Here is a 17,701-nt window from a genome sequence, read left to right as displayed (position 1 = left end):
TCTGCGTGTGAGATGGGTCTCCTGAATACAGCAGACTGATGGGTCTTGACTCTTTATCCAGTTTGCCAGTCTGTGTCTTTTAATTGGAGCATTTAGTCCATTTACATTTAAGGTTAATATTGTTATGTGTGAACTTGAACCTGCCATTATGATATTAACTGGTTATTTTGCTCGTTAGTTGATGCAGTTTCTTCCTTGCCTCGATGGTCTTTACATTTTGGCATGTTTTTGCAATGGCTGGAACCGGTTGTTCCTTTCCATGTTTAGTGCTTCCTTCAGGATCTCTTGTAAGGCAGGCCTAGTGGTGGCAAAATCTCTAAGCATTTGCTTATCTGTAAAGGATTTTATTTCTCCTTCACTTATGAAACTTAGTTTGGCTGGATATGAAATTCTGGGTTTAAAATTCTTTTCTTTAAGAATGTTGAATATTGGCCCCCACTCTCTTCTGGCTTGTAGAGTTTCTGCCGAGAGATCTGCTGTTAGTCTGATGGGCTTCCCTTTGTGGGTAACCCGACCTTTCTCTCTGGCTGCCCTTAAGATTTTTTCCTTCATTTCTACTTTGGTGAATCTGGCAATTATGTGTCTTGGAGTTGCTCTTCTCGAGGAGTATCTTTGTGGCGTTCTCTGTATTTCCTGGATTTGAATGTTGGCCTGCCCTACTAGGTTGGGGAAGTTCTCCTGGATGATATCCTGAAGAGTGTTTTCCAACTTGGTTCCATCTTCTCCCTCACTTTCAGGCACCCCAATCAGACGTAGATTTGGTCTTTTTACATAATCCCATACTTCTTGCAGGCTTTGTTCATTTCTTTTTCTTCTTTTTTCTTTTGGTTTCTCTTCTCGCTTCATTTCATTCATTTGATCCTCAATCACTGATACTCTTTCTTCCAGTTGATCGAGTCAGTTACTGAAGCTTGTGCATTTGTCACGTATTTCTCGTGTCATGGTTTTCATCTCTTTCATTTCGTTTATGACCTTCTCTGCATTAATTACTCTAGCCATCAATTCTTCCACTTTTTTTTCAAGATTTTTAGTTTCTTTGCGCTGGGTACGTAATTCCTCCTTTAGCTCTGAGAAATTTGATGGACTGAAGCCTTCTTCTCTCATCTCGTCAAATTCATTCTCCGTCCAGCTTTGATCCGTTGCTGGCAATGGGCTGCGCTCCTTTGCCGGGGGAGATGCGCTCTTATTTTTTGAATTTCCAGCTTTTCTGCCCTGCTTTTTCCCCATCTTTGTGGTTTTATCTGCCTCTGGTCTTTGATGATGGTGATGTACTGATGGGGTTTTGGTGTAGGTGTCCTTCCTGTTTGATAGTTTTCCTTCTAACAGTCAGGACCCTCAGCTGTAGGTCTGTTGGAGATTGCTTGAGGTCCACTCCAGACCCTGTTTGCCTGGGTGTCAGCAGCAGAGGCTGCAGAAGATAGAATATTTCTGAACAGCGAGTGTACCTGTCTGATTCTTGCTTTGGAAGCTTCCTCTCAGGGGTGTACTCCACCCTGTGAGGTGTGGGATGTCAGACTGCCCCTAGTGGGGGATGTCTCCCAGTTAGGCTACTCAGGGGTCAGGGACCCACTTGAGCAGGGAGTCTGTCCCTTCTCAGATCTCAGCCTCCCTGTTGGGAGATCCACTGCTCTCTTCAAAGCTGTCAGACAGAGTCGTTTGCATCTGCAGAGTTTTCTGCTGCGTTTGTTACAGTTTACTGTGCCCTGTCCCCAGAGGTGGAGTCTACAGAGACAGGCAGGTTTCCTTGAGCTGCTGTGAGCTCCACCCAGTTCGAGCTTCCCAGTGGCTTTGTTTACCTACTTAAGCCTCAGCAATGGCGGGCGCCCCTCCCCCAGCCTCGTTGCTGCCTTGCCGGTAGATCACAGACTGCTGTGCTAGCAATGAGGGAGGCTCCGTGGGTGTGGGACCCTCCCGGCCAGGTGTGGGATATGATCTCCTGGTGTGCCTGTTTGCTTAAGGCGCAGTATTGGGGTGGGAGTTACCCGATTTTCCAGGTGTTGTGTGTCTCAGTTCCCCTGGCTAGGAAAAGGGATTCCCTTCCCCCTTGCGCTTCCCAGGTGAGGCAATGCCTCGCCCTGCTTCAGCTCTCGCTGGTCGGGCTTCAGCAGCTGACCAGCACCGATCGTCCGGCACTCCCCAGTGAGATGAACCCAGTACCTCAGTTGAAAATGCAGAAATCACGGGTCTTCTGTGTCGCTCGCGCTGGGAGTTGGAGACTGGAGCTGTTCCTATTCGGCCATCTTGCTCCGCCCCCTGCCTCAGGGTGTATTTTCTATATTTGCTTCGTATTTACTGAGATCCAGAGTCAGTAAATTTACCATTTCTCCAGATTTGGAGCAAGGAAGACAATCAGGTGTGAAACTGATCATGTATGTAAAATTATTAAACTGCCTCAACTGAAACTGACATACAGCTCAAGTTTTATACTTCACAGCACCTATGATCCAAAAGAAAAAGGGGATGTTCCATGAAATCAGATTAAATAAAGACTTCAGCCTTGGCCTTTTCCTGATTCTAAAGGTCTGCTATCAGCTTCATAAGTCACCTAGGTCTAAAGGAAAAAGAGAGTTACAGAGGCTAATATGTAAAACAGTGAGCTTCTCTTGATTGTCAGCTGGATCCAAGAACAAGGTACTCAATTTCATGTTTGGAAATCCAAAGAGCAGGAGGAACACATTTCACAGACTTCTACCAGCAAAGGAAGCTTGCATATTTACTCTGTGATTTGGCAATTTGAGTTTATTTCTGTCACAGTAAGATATTACACGGGGGAGGAGCAAACTACTAGTGGGTTCTCCTTTTGAATCTGGAATGAATTTACTGATGGTTCATCATCTCAGCCCTGAAAAATACTATTGTAACAATGAAACTGTATGCTTTTTAAGTATTTTTACTGGAACTAACATAGATAACCATAACATTTTTAAAAATTAATTTTAGTTTTTCTGGCATACCTTTGCATTTACTTGTTATATTCCTAGTAGTGGCAGGAGTATTAATAAAGCAATGATGATTTTTGTCATTATTATTACTCAATATAGAATCATTAAAGAACCCGGGAGTAAGTCACTTCTTTAACATTTGGGCTGGGATATATAGGGTAGGTGAGTGACCTTTTTAGCCACAGGCCAACTCAAATCATTGATGAGTAAGAAGAAAGGGTGGTAGATGTGGTGAGTACAAAATATAGCAGACAGAAGACAGAAAATAAAACATGGCAAGAAAAGGTCAAGGTCAAGTGGCAAAGGAGAAGCACAATTACTATTCTGAAATGTGAGTCAGGGTCATACCAGTCTGCCCACCCTCCATCTCTGCCAAAATGAGTACTGTCCATTCCCTGGTAATGTGGGTTCTTGGCCCTCTACCTGCATTGATAAATTCACTATACTTTGCAAAAAGTGACTATTTTTTTAATCATGCCAAAATGCAGTTCTAAATATGTAATTGTAGATACCACTCCCCTCTCCTCAACAACAGGTTCTGGCATTTAAAGGATTTCCTGGACTCAAAGCTATGGCATCAAGCCATAAAACCCTTTGGTTTACTCTGAGTCTATTCTTGTTTGTTTGGCAACAAAATAAGGTAGAATCAAGAAGCTTAGCAAAACTTTTAAGGAGCTGTAGTCTGTGTTGGATGACCACTCACCACTCAATTCCTCCTCCCTGGCAACTTCTCATATTTTCTGTAAAGCAGTGATTTTTTCAAAGTGAGGTTCCAGGCTACATAATTCAGAGTCAATTGGCTTGCTTAGTAAATATACAGATTCTTGGGCTCTAACATCCTAGGCATGGTGTCTAGTTGCCTGCATTTTTGACAAGCATTTCAATTAATATGTGAATTAAAGCTTTCTGCAAGTCCTCCTTCAACCCAACTACCTGCCCCAATTTTGCTCTTTGGTGACTGTCAACTGAGCTTTGCAAGGGTATTAAAAATAACCACTATATTCACAGATACTATTTAAAGAAGTAACTCCTCTCAAGGATGTTTGCATTTTTAAGGTGTCTTCAAGAAGTTATAATCTCTTTCTTGATGAGAAGAGAAAAATTATAATATTAAAGGAAGCTACCTTGTCAATTTGTGTTATGCACAAATGCTCAAATAATAAGATAATAATCACAAGCAAGACTTATGGAACACTGATTTACTATGTGTCAGCTCATTATAAACATTATTGCTAATTCCTATCACAAACCATAAGAGAAGTAATTTCTCCTTTTCACTGAAGAAATAACTGAGGGTTCTTGTGAGAAAATGCTTTGTTCCAAGGCCATACATTTAGTAGATACCTAAATCAGCCTCATATTAGGCTGTTTGGGCTACATAATTCTGGCTCTTTCTATTAGACTGTAATTCATTCTGAAAAAAAAAAAGTAACAGCTTTTCACAGACAAAATACACGTTAGACACTAGCCTTAGAGAATTCTGGTGACATCGATTTGGCTAAAGTTGTTGGAACTCTCATTATTTTTATGAACTATTAAAGCATTTTACATGTTTCCAGACATTTCTTTAATAAGGTTTAGCACTACCGGGTTGAAAATGTGCCATTTTCATTACTGCCCTGAGATTCTCCCTGTGCCCAACTCTTTTTATTTCTGCAACTTCAGTTTCATTTCTATCACCTTTCAAAAAGCAGCGTGTCTCAAATTATTTATCTTTGAGGTTATTTGCATGATTTTGAACTAACTCTAAAGAAAGGTTACAGATTTTTAGAGAAGTGTAGGAAGTATGGGAATTTATTTGTGTAGTTCTTGCTTGTTGACTGGGGAATGAATTCCCAGGGTTTATCAACCTGTTCTGTCAGTTTGACATTTAGTTTAAAGTATTTGCCACTCAGATTCTCAAGGTACACAATCTCCTTCCTATGTTCATCTCTCAGATATTTTTGGAGAGGATCTTCTAGGTGTGAAGTCTAGATGCATTTTCCCAACTATTTTAGTTTATTTTTTAGAAGTTTTTTTCTAGCAAGAACACAATTCTAAAAATCAAACTTCCAACATGTGTTTTGGAAACTTAGGTAGCAATTTATTAAAACCAAACATTAGTTTTACTCAAAGACATGACTTGAAGGCTTTGGAATTCTTCTGAACTTGTAGGTACTCTTGAAGAAGCTACATGGAGAGAGGCTATCATTCATTTGCTCTGAATAAGAGAAATCAGTGGAGAATATAAAGCATGCATGATGATCTGCCTAGGTGCATTCATTGCATTTGATGATCCTGGGTGTCCTTGTTTCGGAGGCATTGGTCTTTACTCTCTGTTCCTCTGTGTTATCAGAGGAAAAGCAGGTACCAAGCATTTTCCTTTCTGACTATCGGCCACACTTTGGCTGTGTTTGGTCAATGGTAGACACAGGCAGAAGCTTGTGGGAGGTGAGAGGTAAGGAGAGAAGAAACCGAGTGTTTCTTTCTCTTCTTCTCTCCAGCAGACTTTTGGACACTGGTTTTATACTCTCCACAGGGCCAGCTCCTTCACATCCTTCATATCCAGCACCTTCATAATCTCCACGTTACCACTTCCTGCAGGACACATCTGCTATGCTTCGGGCTTCCACTCAGTAACCCCAGCCCCTATGCCAGGGAACACTACCTCCTTCCTTTATCGCTCCAGCCTCAGACTAGGAGTGGTTTCCTGCTGTTTAAATATCTTAGATTACTCTATTGTGTCTTATTTGCATTTTAAATTCCTCCATCACCTGTATAACCAATTCTCTAAGCATAGGTACCGGAACTGGTTTTTATTTTTCTAGTTAAACTCTGACTTATATATCTCTATGCACATGTAATTTATCACGGTGTTAATAATGCTTTTTAGTGCATTGTAATGGCAACATAGAGGAGTATGGGGAAATTACAACAACTCTATTACCCAAATGTTGATCTATAATCAACTATTGAGTATTTTCCATTATGTATTTTTGAATAGAAGAATGTATGTTTTGCTGAAAGAATATTTTTACTTGCCATGCTAATCCTACAGTAACCCTTTTTATTTCTACTTAAGGGAAAGCTTTTGGGAGAAAAGAACACACCAATTTTGGGGTTATTTTCTGCTCAAAATTTTATTTCAGGTACATTACAGATTATAATTTTTTAAATGTATTTTAAATTTTAAGCCAGCAGAAATATAGACACCTATGAAATGTTTTCATGGCAGCATCAATTTAAGATTTAAACTAGTACATAAAACCTCTTCACTTACATTCAAAAAATTAATTACTGGTATATTTTGTGAATTTGTACACAGTACAAAAGAAGGTCAAATTTTCTTTTACCACATGCAGTTTAAATGTTTAAAAAGGCTAACCAGAGGCTCCCAAAGCTTGGTTGGACACTCCTGTCTTAGCCAGAAAGAAGTACTACTAGTGGGGAAAGCCATTCCTAGCTCTGGTCCCAAATTATTACCAAACAATGTGGGTTTTCTCCAAATCCTGCTTTTTAAAATTCCTGTTTACACAACTAAGCTCTATTTATAGCTTCCATTACAGACAGATGAAGCCATATTTCTGAATTTTGACCCATGGAATGTTGGAGAAAGTATGCCCCTTTTAGTCCTAACCCCTAGAAGCTTCCTGAAATACTCTCCACTTGTGCTTTTCTTTCATTTTGCCCAAAGCAAAGAATATAATTGGAGAACCTGAGTTCTTAAAGATGGCAAGCTACAAGCTGGAGCTAGGTTCCCAAATGACTGTGTGAAACAGAGTATACAGCCCCTCCACTAGCCCCCAAAGGCTGATATGTATGAGATGCTAATGTGTTGGAAAAATTTGCTTTTACTATGTTGAAACACTGAGATTTTAAGATTAGAGTAGCAAGTATTTACCTTCATTAGTGCACAGATAAATTAAGCACTGACAGAACAAAATTTCAGAGATATACTGCTAACCTGAGATCTAAATTTCTCCTTTTGGATTCATTTTACTAATTCTTCCATCTTTTCCTCTCCTCTTCCTTCTCATAATTTCCCTGTGTTCATTTTAATATGGAAAAATAACCTCTGTTGAAATATAAATTTAGGAGGGAATGCTGCCAAAGGCTTATCTTACGGAGTGCCTTGAGAATTTAACTTGTATTTTATTTTTCATTGCTATAGCAAGAAACCTTTTTGTTAGGCTTTTGAGGGGTGAAACATCAACAGCAAATAACAGGGATTTGCCCCACCTGTTCTCCAAGCTGGACAAAGAACTCACTCTGTATTTCTAGCAATTGGGTCTTTCTAAATAGGCCATCAATCTCTTCTAGAAAGGATAATCTGCTCCTTTGCAGGAGAAAAGGCATGAAGGATGTCTTCTAATGAGAACCTTAAACAAATATCAAGGGTTGGCAGGACCATGAGCACAAGACAGGAAAAAGAACAAAGAAATGGTTCAGGATACGTGATGATGTTCTAAGGCCAGTGTCATGCTGGAGCCTGTGAACCAAATGAAGCATGCAAGAGGGACTCCATGTTAAGTGCTTAGGGCCAGTGCATGGAGTAGGGAACCTGTCTCATACTCTTTCCCATGCTTCCCTGAGAGTTGACCAACCACCATTTAAGGACTCACCTCTGATGCCCCAAGACGACTGCACAACTAATGGAGTAGTGAAGGAGCAAAATAACCAGTGTTTTGTGAGACTGATAAATCTGTGCCACTGAGTCTTGAATCTAGATCAGACAGGAGTGGATGCTCTATTACTTAAAAATTGTATGCAACTTTATCCCAGGCATAGACATGTTATATTCTTATTGATTTCCACCCTTCAATATTCTTAACTGATATGGTTTTGTGTAGATTATCCCAAGTAAAATAGGGAACTCCGGGGCTTTAATAATACAGCTGCCACTTGGATCAAAACTTTTACAGTTAGTACAAGTTTCCCTCCTCTTCTGTGTGGCTTCTTCTCTTAGGTCATGCTGGCTTCAGAATGGCATCCTGGGAGAGTAGAAAGAACATCATCTTCGGAGTAAAAAATATCTCTGGGAAATCAACATATCCTTCTTTGAATTTTTTTTCTTCTTTGGGCAATTTACGTCATGGAGCTGTGACCAGGTTGAAGTGATCTATGTAAGGTCATCTAGCATGTTGCTTGGCTCATGGCAGGAACTCGGGAAATCTAGAGATACTATGCAAGCATAGTTTCCACAAGTAAATGGACGTTTATATTTCTGTATCCAGGGAAACCCAGGGATAAGATCTATTTATCCTAATAAAGGTATAGCCATGCTATTTCCCTCATATCTGCTTGAGCATTTGACTTTCTTCTCTTCATAGCTCCTTTGGGCCTGAAAGCTCCAATAGTAGAAGGAGAATGCAGGACATGGGAAACAAAGGCAGTCATCCTTGGTACGATGAACACCCTGCACTTCACACCTTGTCCCAATACTAGCCCCAGAATAGCAAGGATTTAATTGGCCAACTTCTGATCCCGGAACAGCCATTATCTCTTGAATTTTTACAATCCCAAGGACAAGGGATTCGAATCTTCATTTGAGAGATGAAGTCTGAGTATCAGAGCATGAAGTTACTTGACCAACCTCATATAGCAAATCAGAACTTTATCTGGAATTTACAATAAGGACTTTGTTTATCATTTGAGTTGTATAGTTGATGTAATTTTCTCATTTTCCAACATACTTTTCTCCTGTAGTAGCAAAGGCAAGCAGAGAGATGGATTTTCTTCCTCCTCCCACATCCCCACCTTGTTCTTTTTGTATCATTGACAGAAAACCAGAACATTATCTTTGTGACACTAGAAAACTTGCAATTCTGACACTGAAAGAAACTGAAGCCGGTGCCAGTTTTCCTTATCTTGGTTCAATAATTCCATCCTCAGAGCTATTCACTGCCACTGGCCATCGGAGCTCCTCTGCTTCTACAGAACAATGACCTCTCATTGCGCAGTTACCTTCATCCCAAAACACCAGAGTGATTTCTAGTTAGGATAGTGAATCGTGACCAACAATTAAATACTAATATGTCAATCTAAATAACAATTCACTGAAGATAAGCCTTCTACCTATTTTTCAAAACTTTGGAGTTATTATTCAAAGACCACTACGGTTTATTAACACTTCAGTCTGCCTTGTAAGCTATTGGGTGAAAAGACACAAAAAATGTCAAAATCAAATTTTTTTGTCCTTGAGGACATGTGTATAAGATAGGGTACATGTAGTTGTCAGAGGAGAGGAATGAACAGTAAGTAAGCAAGTAAATGAGTAAGTAAATGAGGTGATGGGAAAGTCTTCCTGAAAGAAGTGAAAACTGAGAGGTGATTAGGATTTGAAAACACAAGAAGGGGCCAGGCACGGTGGCTCACACCTATAATCCCAGCACTTTGGGAGGCCAACGTGGGCGGATCACGAGGTCAGGAGATCGAGACCATCCTGGCTAACACAGTGAAACCCTGTCTCTACTAAAATACAAAAAATTAGCCAGGTATGGTGGCGGCCACCTGTAGTCCCAGCTACTTGGGAGGCTGAGGCAGGAGAATGGTGTGAACCTGGGAGGCAGAGCTTGCAGGGAGCTGAGATCGCGCCACTGCACTCCAGCCTAGGTGACGGAGCAAGACTCCATCTCAAAAAAAAAAAAGAAAAGAAAACACAAGAACGGTTAAAAAAGAATGATCTAGACCTGGAAGAAGAGGGTAAACAAAAGCACAGAGGAAAAATATATGCAAGGAATGGTATAGACATTAAGGAAATAAATTTCACCACAGAATTAAATTGTGAAGAAAGGAAAAAAAAAATAAGTTCATAAGTTACTGTCAGAAGCTTGTACCATGTGGAGTGTTACAGAACAGGGCAGGACAATTGGACTTCATCCAATTGACACTGGGGAGTTTCTAGGGGTTGAAGTAAGAGGCCATGATGTAAGGATGTTTAAAAAAGATTAAAAGGTCAAAGAAAGTCAAATGAAAGGAGCAAATTTTAGTATTTGATACTACAATAGAAAAATTATAGTTTATAATTTAATGTATATTTCAAAATAGCTAGAAAATAAATATTGCAATGTTCTCAACACAAAGAAAAGATAAATGCTTAAGGTGATAGATGCCCCAATTACCCTGATTTGGTCTTTGCACATTGTATACAGATATCAAAATATCACACATATCCAAAAAAGATGCACAACTATAATATAATATATCAATGAAAAAAATATGAAAATAAGTAACCCCCACCCCTGGAAAAAAGTTCAAGGTGGAGAGGTTATTCAGGGTAGAGAAACAATTGTTAGACATAATTCGATTGTCCAATGAAAATTGTTGGATACCCGGAAAAAAAAAAGGAATGAAAGAGTGAAAACAAAACACATCAAAAAACAACATAGTTGGATCTAAAATAGTAGAAAGAAACATCACCTCGAGTAAATGGCTGAAGGATTTTGCCAGTGGTTCTCAAACTTGAGTATGTGTCAGAATTTTCTGAAGAATTTGTTAAAACACAGATTTCTGGGTTTGAACTCCAGAGTTTGTCCTTAGGGTATAGAATGACAGGCAGGCCAGGCACAGTGGCTCACACCTGTAATATCAGCACTCTGGGAGGCCTAGGCGGGCAGATCACTTGAGGTCAGGAGTTTGAGACCAGCCTGGTCAACATCGGGTGAAACCCTGTCTCTACTAAAAATACAAAAATTAATCAGGCATGGTGGCACATGCCTGTAGTCCCAGCTACTTGGGAGGCTGAGGCATAAGAATGACTTGAACCCAGGAAGCGAGGTTGCAGTGAGCCGAGATCACGCCATTGCACTCTAGCCTGGCTGACAGAGTGAGACTCCATCTCAAAAAAAAAAAAAAAAAAAAAAAAAAGGCAGGCAGAGACATCCTCAAAAGTCCCTAGAAGGTGGGATTATGTATCTGATACTCAACATCGAACACCATATTGTATACATTTCATTTCCCATGGTCAGAGTAGGTGTGCAGTAAAGGCAGGAGATATTGTATTCCTGCTTATTAAATCTCACTTGTCATTTGAACATATAATACCATAAACGTGTTTCTTTTCCCAAACACCAATTGCTGCACCCAGGCTCCCTTTCTGAGGCCAGAACAGCAATTTAACAATCACATCACCCAGCAGTGATATGCTATGCATTTTCAGAAATTATCCAAAATGAGAACTCCTGGGGTCCATAACTCAGCTCTCCCCTTCCCACATGTGCATGATTTCCTTTGCCTCCTATTATGCTCTTTGGACCTGTAGTCATGCAAATGACACAAATGAACAGCTGCATTCAGCCAACCAGATGGTCACATGTGGGAAGAGATGGGATGGAGACAATAGAAGTAATAGCCTATAAAGTAAGTTAGTGCTACCGAAATTCTACATTTTTTCTATTAAAACCAAGTGAAAAGTTAATTATTTCCATCCGTATTCACTTAACAGAGGGAATTAATCTCAAAGGCACAGTAAGAAATTTTCAGCAAAATTTCACAACTGCTTATCCCAAAATAGGAGAGGAGAGTGATTGAATGTGTGTTGGAGAGTGTGATGGAAGCAATGAACAGGCTTATGTAAAACTCTGCTTGCTTGAGATATATAGCTAAATTGCTAGGTGGTTGGGGAAGAGAACAAGAAGGAATCCATTCACTCTTTTGAATTAATACTGAACCCTGATGAAACAAAAGATGGTCTTTTTCTTCCTAGGTGCTATTCTTCTCTGAAATCCAAGCTATTTGAAATGACGATATAAACTTTTCTCAGTTCACAACAAAATTTGTGTTTAACATGGGTCACATTTAAAGACTCTATGTACACTCATATTTTGTAGACATAGGAATATTTATAATCTTTCTAAATTTTTCATAGTCATGTTTTTACTTTCCTCTTTCACAAAGTCCTTTCTCGGAGCAGGTTATATGTATATAACAATCTTCATTCGTAATAGCACATTTGGTCATATTTCTATATCTGTGGAGACAGAGAAATGTATTCTTATTGTGATGGGTACTACTGCTTTGCAATTTACAGATTTACTTATGAAGAACCATCAAGTTTATAAATGGCAATTAAAACTCAGGATGAGGGTATTTAACCCATACCTTCATTAATATAAAAAGCAATATTGTTCTGTTGACTCTATATTCTTTACAGAAGCATCTAGGGCCCAGATCTTTTGTAAGTAGTTACATAAAATAAAAAGAATGTTATATTCCATTGTATATTAGTACTTAAAAAATAAGGAGACACAGGACATAAAACCATTTTCTTTTTTTTTTTTTTGTAGTTCTATTAAAAAATAAACATTTGACTTCATTATTAGATATCAAAAGAAAATATTTTCAGTAAAATTAACTGAATAATAAAAGAAAACTGTAAAAAATTTAAAATATGAAAAAAAGAGAGGCTGTATGCAGTGGCTCAGGCTTTTAACCGCATCATTTTGGGAGGCTGAGGCAGACAGATTGCTTGAGCCCAGGAGTTCAAGACCCATCTGGGCAATATGGTAAAACTCCATTTCTACAAAAAATACAAAAAATTAGCCAGGCATGGTGGCACATACCTGCAGTCCCAGCTACTCGGGAGGCTGAGGTAGGAGGTTCACTTGAGCCTGGGGAGGTCAAGGCTGCAGTGAGCCATAATCATGCTATGGCACTTCAGCCAGGGTGACAGAGTGAGATCCTCCCCCCACCCCACCCCACCCCAAAAAAGGGTAAGAACCAAATGCTTAACCTTGATTTTATTACATACAAATATTTTAGACCTCTTTTCTGGTTATAAAAGTGAAGCATGCTTATTTGTAGACAACTTGGTAAAGAGCCAAGAGTATAAAGAATAAAAATTTTAAAAAACCATTATTCTAAGGAAAATCAGTATTAATACTTTGCTATATTTTTTTCTAGTCACTTGTTTGTACATTAAACACATATATAGTTATATATGAATGTACTAAAAATATCCTATATTTGAAATAGTCAATGCTCCCTTGAAAAATGCACTATTATATATTATTCCCTTTTCCATAATATTCACATTTTTCAGTCACAGAGTATGAATTATTACCGAATCTAAAATCATATATATCAATATGAAATTTAGTTGCTACTAATAACGATGTGATAAACTTATTTCCTATTATTGGACTTCTCCTATATTTTTGCACTGTGATGAACTGGACAGAAATTTGGCAAGCAACTAATCAGCCAGAGCTAAACTGGACTTTTTAGTTGATTTTATAGAGTATGGAAGAGTCAAGCAGTCATTCATTCAAATAGTTTTTAATAACTACTCTTTTTTTAGGCACCATTCTATGGGGGATATTTCAGTAGATAAAACATATAAAAGTCTCTGGCTTCATAAAGCTTGGATCCCAGTGTTGCCATTTATTAAGATAGAGAAAAGTCAAATAGAAAGTGTTTCGTGGGTTTTAGGTGGGAGGTTGGAGTTGTGAAAAATTCTGTTTCGAACACGTTCGATTTGAGGTGCCCCTGAGTATACAACTGAAGGAGCTCAGGAAAGAAGTCTGGGCTAGAGATATTGGTTTGGGACTTGTCAGCATACAGATGAGAATTAATACCATGAGAATAGATATAATCATCCAGAGAAAAAGGCTGACCGGGAACTACCGAGAATGTAGGACTTAACACCTATGGAGCACCGACATTTTAAAAAGAGGTATTTGCAAAGAATATGGGAAGAGAAAAGAGGTAAATGAGACTCCTAAAGTTATGGAGCCAAGGAGCCAAGATGAGGAGTGGGTGTGTTGGCGGAAAACAAAAAAAAGAGAGAGAGAGAGTGGCAACATTTTTTGAGAAATCTACAAATATAAAGACTAAGTGTACATTTAGAAACATGAAGTTCATTACTAACAGGAATTAGAAATACGACCCTACTCTGACGGCTATATACTTCTCTGCCATCTTTCCTCCATTGTTCTCACTTTGTTTTAGCCACTTTCTTCTGTCGTTATACCTTGTAATTTGTTCCTTTTGCTGTGCCACTCCTGAAATCAGACATTATACTCTGAGATCATCAGCATCATTTCTCCCATTTCACTCCCTCAAATGCTTCTAATACAAAAATCTATTTGACATTACACCCCTTGGAGCACTGATCTCTTTTCTTTGTATCCATTAGCATTTTCTGTTCTATAGTCCAACACTCTCCCAAGAACATTGATCAGCCTTTACCCAGTAAACCAGGAATACTTTAGGGGCAATGGTCATGTGACAATACTCTTGCACTTGTGAACAAATGGAAATGGGAGATTCAGCATAAAAACAAGGTGCATTCTTTTAAGACTTTTGTTTTAATAAGTGGGAGATGAGTTTTAGCAATCTCTTAACAGCAAAACCCAGTAGGAGGCACTGCTACAGTTCCATAGTGGATTTAACTCAATTCCAGTTAGAAACTCTCAACTCTTTTGTGATGTCCATTAAAAAAAACCCACCCAAATACCTGATTTTATCACTTATCCAATGAATTCATGTCATTTAGAAATTTCCTGGAGGAGACTGGTTGGACCTGTGGAAAATGGAGTGACTGGGCTAAATGGCTTTTGTCTTGGTTTGGGTTCCCCCAAAATCATGGGATAAGGATTCATGTGCAGTGGTTTATTGATATGTGATACCACGGAGGGGCGGGGGGAACAGTAAGGAAAAAGGGAGTGGAACAGGGAAAGAGGGAAAGAAAGGCAGCCAATAAAGGGGATTTTATTATGCCAGTTAACCCATTGAGTAACTGGAGCTTAATCCTGCAGGATTCGTTGTACAATATGGGACTCAGAGTTACCTCCACTTCTCACTAATCCCCAGGTAGGAGCTGGAGTATTTATACCAACTAATAATGATCCTCAGTTAGCACAGTGCCCTTGGGGGAAGAAACAGAAAAAGCCCTCAGGAAGGAAGTCCTGCATTACAATACGAAAGCAGCCTCTGCTCCAGCCTGTTCTGATGCCCTCCTCTCCAAAGATGCCCTGAGAGCTCTAACATTCTATTTCCAAGGTATAGGATTCTGTAGAAATGTATGGACCCCTATTTGGGGAAAGGATTTTGTTTAAAAATTGTTTTATAGATTTGAAGAGATTTGAATAATTATATTCAAAGCATTTCTATTTATTATTCAGGAGACTCCTTTTTTATTGAATTTCATTTAAATAAACCAGTATGGAAACTGTCTGGTTTGTCTAATCATATAACTCAGTAGAAAGAGATAGTTCCACAATGCACAGATAGCTGAATAAGCCCTAACTTGAAGGAAAGTTTGATCTTGTTCTCCTAATTTTATTCTTCTTACCTCTCTCCTTAATCAACATAGGCTGGCTTCAGTTCAGCATGCCAATTAATCTCCAAATCCCAGTGGCTTACCACAACAAAGGATTGTTTTTCAATCATACTATATGTCCATAGTGGCACCATAAACATCTCTGCTCCACATTGCCATTCAAGGACCCAGGCTAACAGAGAGTTCATCTTCTCATAGGTACACCCCATGCAAGAGGCAGCCTCTTTTGTCACTGCAGCAAGGGAAAAAAGTATGAAGAATGTTGAATATAAAAATGCTCTAGGAATAAATGCGCAGTGACACAAAGTAAAACCAGCACTCAGGCAAAAGTTTAATTCTCTCAGCAAGGCAATTTACTTCTGCAGAAAGATGCTACCTGCATTAATCAAGATTGCAAGAGCACGGAGAACAAAGGAGACCGGGGGAGGCGGGGTTTATCCTTAATGCAGTCCCTATCTCTGTGTGACTCCCCCATGGGCTGGGGTCGAACTGCACAAACTGAGCTGACCCAATTGGCTACTTGTACATATTTTCCTAAATATAGAAGGGGAGGGGGACGTGAGGTGTACAGATGTGGAGCATGTGAGACATGCAGTTTCAGGGGAACAATGGGTACAGGTAACCAAGGGAATGGATGTGAGTTATTGATTAGAGCTGATGGGAAGGGGGTAGGCTGTTTATGGTAACAAGGGGCAAGGAAGAACAAGAAAGTTGAGTTTGAGAACAAAGGATAAGGAAGTTAACAGGCTAAACTCTTGGAAGATAAACTCAGAAAGATTTATTGTATCTTACAAGAATCACATGAGTTTTCACTGTCTTGACTCAGTAATGACATATCATGTCTGCCCACATTGGCCAGAACTATTTGCATTGCAAAACCTAGCTGCAAGGTGCTGAGGAGTGTAGGGTACAAAGAGTATATGTGATGAGCATTATTGTTTCAGCCATACCTACCAAATAGAAAAGACTTCCAAGATCATCCAGGCCAAAGATTTTCCATTTGTGCATGCCAGGAGCTCTATTGCTCCCAGCATTCATTAGGGATTCTTGAAGGTGAAAAAGTTATTCTGCCCCCTCCCTCATGTTAATCAGAAAAGCTTTTCTTCATTTTTCCCCATATTGATGTTCCTCATACAATTGTATTTGAAGAAAGGATTTTGTTGCTTTTTAAAAAAACATACATTTGGACTGCACCAAATGTAGTCTAACTTTTTCAAAACCAAGCCACAGTGATATATTTTTTTTAAGGTCATGCAGCTGGTCAGTAGAAAACCTTGTATCAGAACGTTGCTAGGACATTGTCTACCATGACATTATGCCTGTATGATCCCCTCATTGTTGGGAAAACCTGTTTCTAAGAAGTTTGTCAGGATTATCTAGAAAAACTTAAGCCCAATGTGATTTGAAAAAAGAAAAAAAAAATGGAAGAAGAAAACAAGAGAGAGAAGCACATGGCGGTAGGGAAGAAGCTTTAGTAAAATGAAAACCGGGGTAAAGAAGCAGTCAGAAAGAAGTGCAGGAGGTGTGAAGAAGCTGTGAGCCCAGATGAGAAAGCCACGCTGTCTAGACTCCAGATGTGAGTACATGTCTTCAGTGAGTCCAGCGCTGGACTCTGTAAACACTTTCCCCAGATGTCATGGCTAAGCTACAAATCCTTGGACGGGTGACAGAATTGGCTGTTGTTCTGTTCAGTGAGTGACTGGTCACGCTGCAGGCTGCTCTGAGGTTACAACACCAGATAACGAGACTGTCTTACAGTCAGTCTTGGATGACCTTGAAGAAGTGAGGCACAGCACTGAGCCCTCTTGAGTGCCTCCAGAGACAAGTCGGTAGAGCCCAGGCTCTCAGGTATAACCACCCACCCAAATGGAGATCAACCTGACCCCAAAAAGGCAAAATGATAGAGAGAAGCTGAGTAAATAAAGTAGAAATAGGCTACTGTTTGCTAGCAGCAGAATTTTGGGTAAATTGCTGTATCTTTCTGGGATTCTCTTTCTTCTGAGGGATTTAATCAAATGGTCTCTAAGTTCCATTTGAATCACTTGAACCCCAGAGGTGGAGATTGCAGTGAGCTGAGATTGTGCCATAGCACTCTAGCCTGGGCAACAGGAGTGAAACCCCGTCTCAAAAAAAATAAAATAAATAAAAGGTAAGTCAAACAGATAGAGAAGAAAAGTTCTAGGCAACCACTTGAGATACGTTGAGGAAGCTGAAAGTAGTGCATATTGACTCTGCCACTTATTGCCTGTGTTACCAAGAGCATGCTATTTAACTTCTCTGTGCCTCAGCTTCCTTATCTAGAAAATAGGCCAATAATAGGTTGCACAGAGGATTGTTGTAAACATTAAATGAGATGGTACCTACTACAGAGCCTACCAAGTAGGAGGTACCCAAGAAATGATATCAAAGTATCATATTATGGTTTGGGGTTTAAAAAGAACAACACAAAAGTCAACACATTGCCAAGCTTTTAGCTTTAGCACTTGGTTAAGTAGTGTTG

The 17,701-nt window shown here is 39.4% G+C and overlaps 1 long non-coding RNA gene across 1 annotated transcript in view; it reads right to left on the bottom strand.

The window, feature by feature from the left end:
- Positions 1-17,011, bottom strand: part of LOC135970449 (uncharacterized) — a 120,594-nt gene extending 103,583 nt beyond the window's left edge. The window contains exons 1-3 of the long non-coding RNA XR_010586120.2: positions 16,156-17,011; positions 14,377-14,442; positions 11,800-11,889 (exon numbers count right to left, since the gene is read on the bottom strand). This is a non-coding gene — a long non-coding RNA (uncharacterized lncRNA). The remainder of the gene's footprint in view (positions 1-11,799; positions 11,890-14,376; positions 14,443-16,155) is intronic.
- Between the last annotated feature and the right edge of the window lie 690 nt (positions 17,012-17,701).

Source organism: Macaca fascicularis, chromosome 4 (assembly GCF_037993035.2).
Source record: "Macaca fascicularis isolate 582-1 chromosome 4, T2T-MFA8v1.1".
NCBI classification, from domain to species: Eukaryota; Metazoa; Chordata; class Mammalia; order Primates; family Cercopithecidae; genus Macaca; species Macaca fascicularis.
Note: the sequence above shows the minus strand (reverse complement) of the source record. Positions and strands in the feature narration are given on the sequence as shown.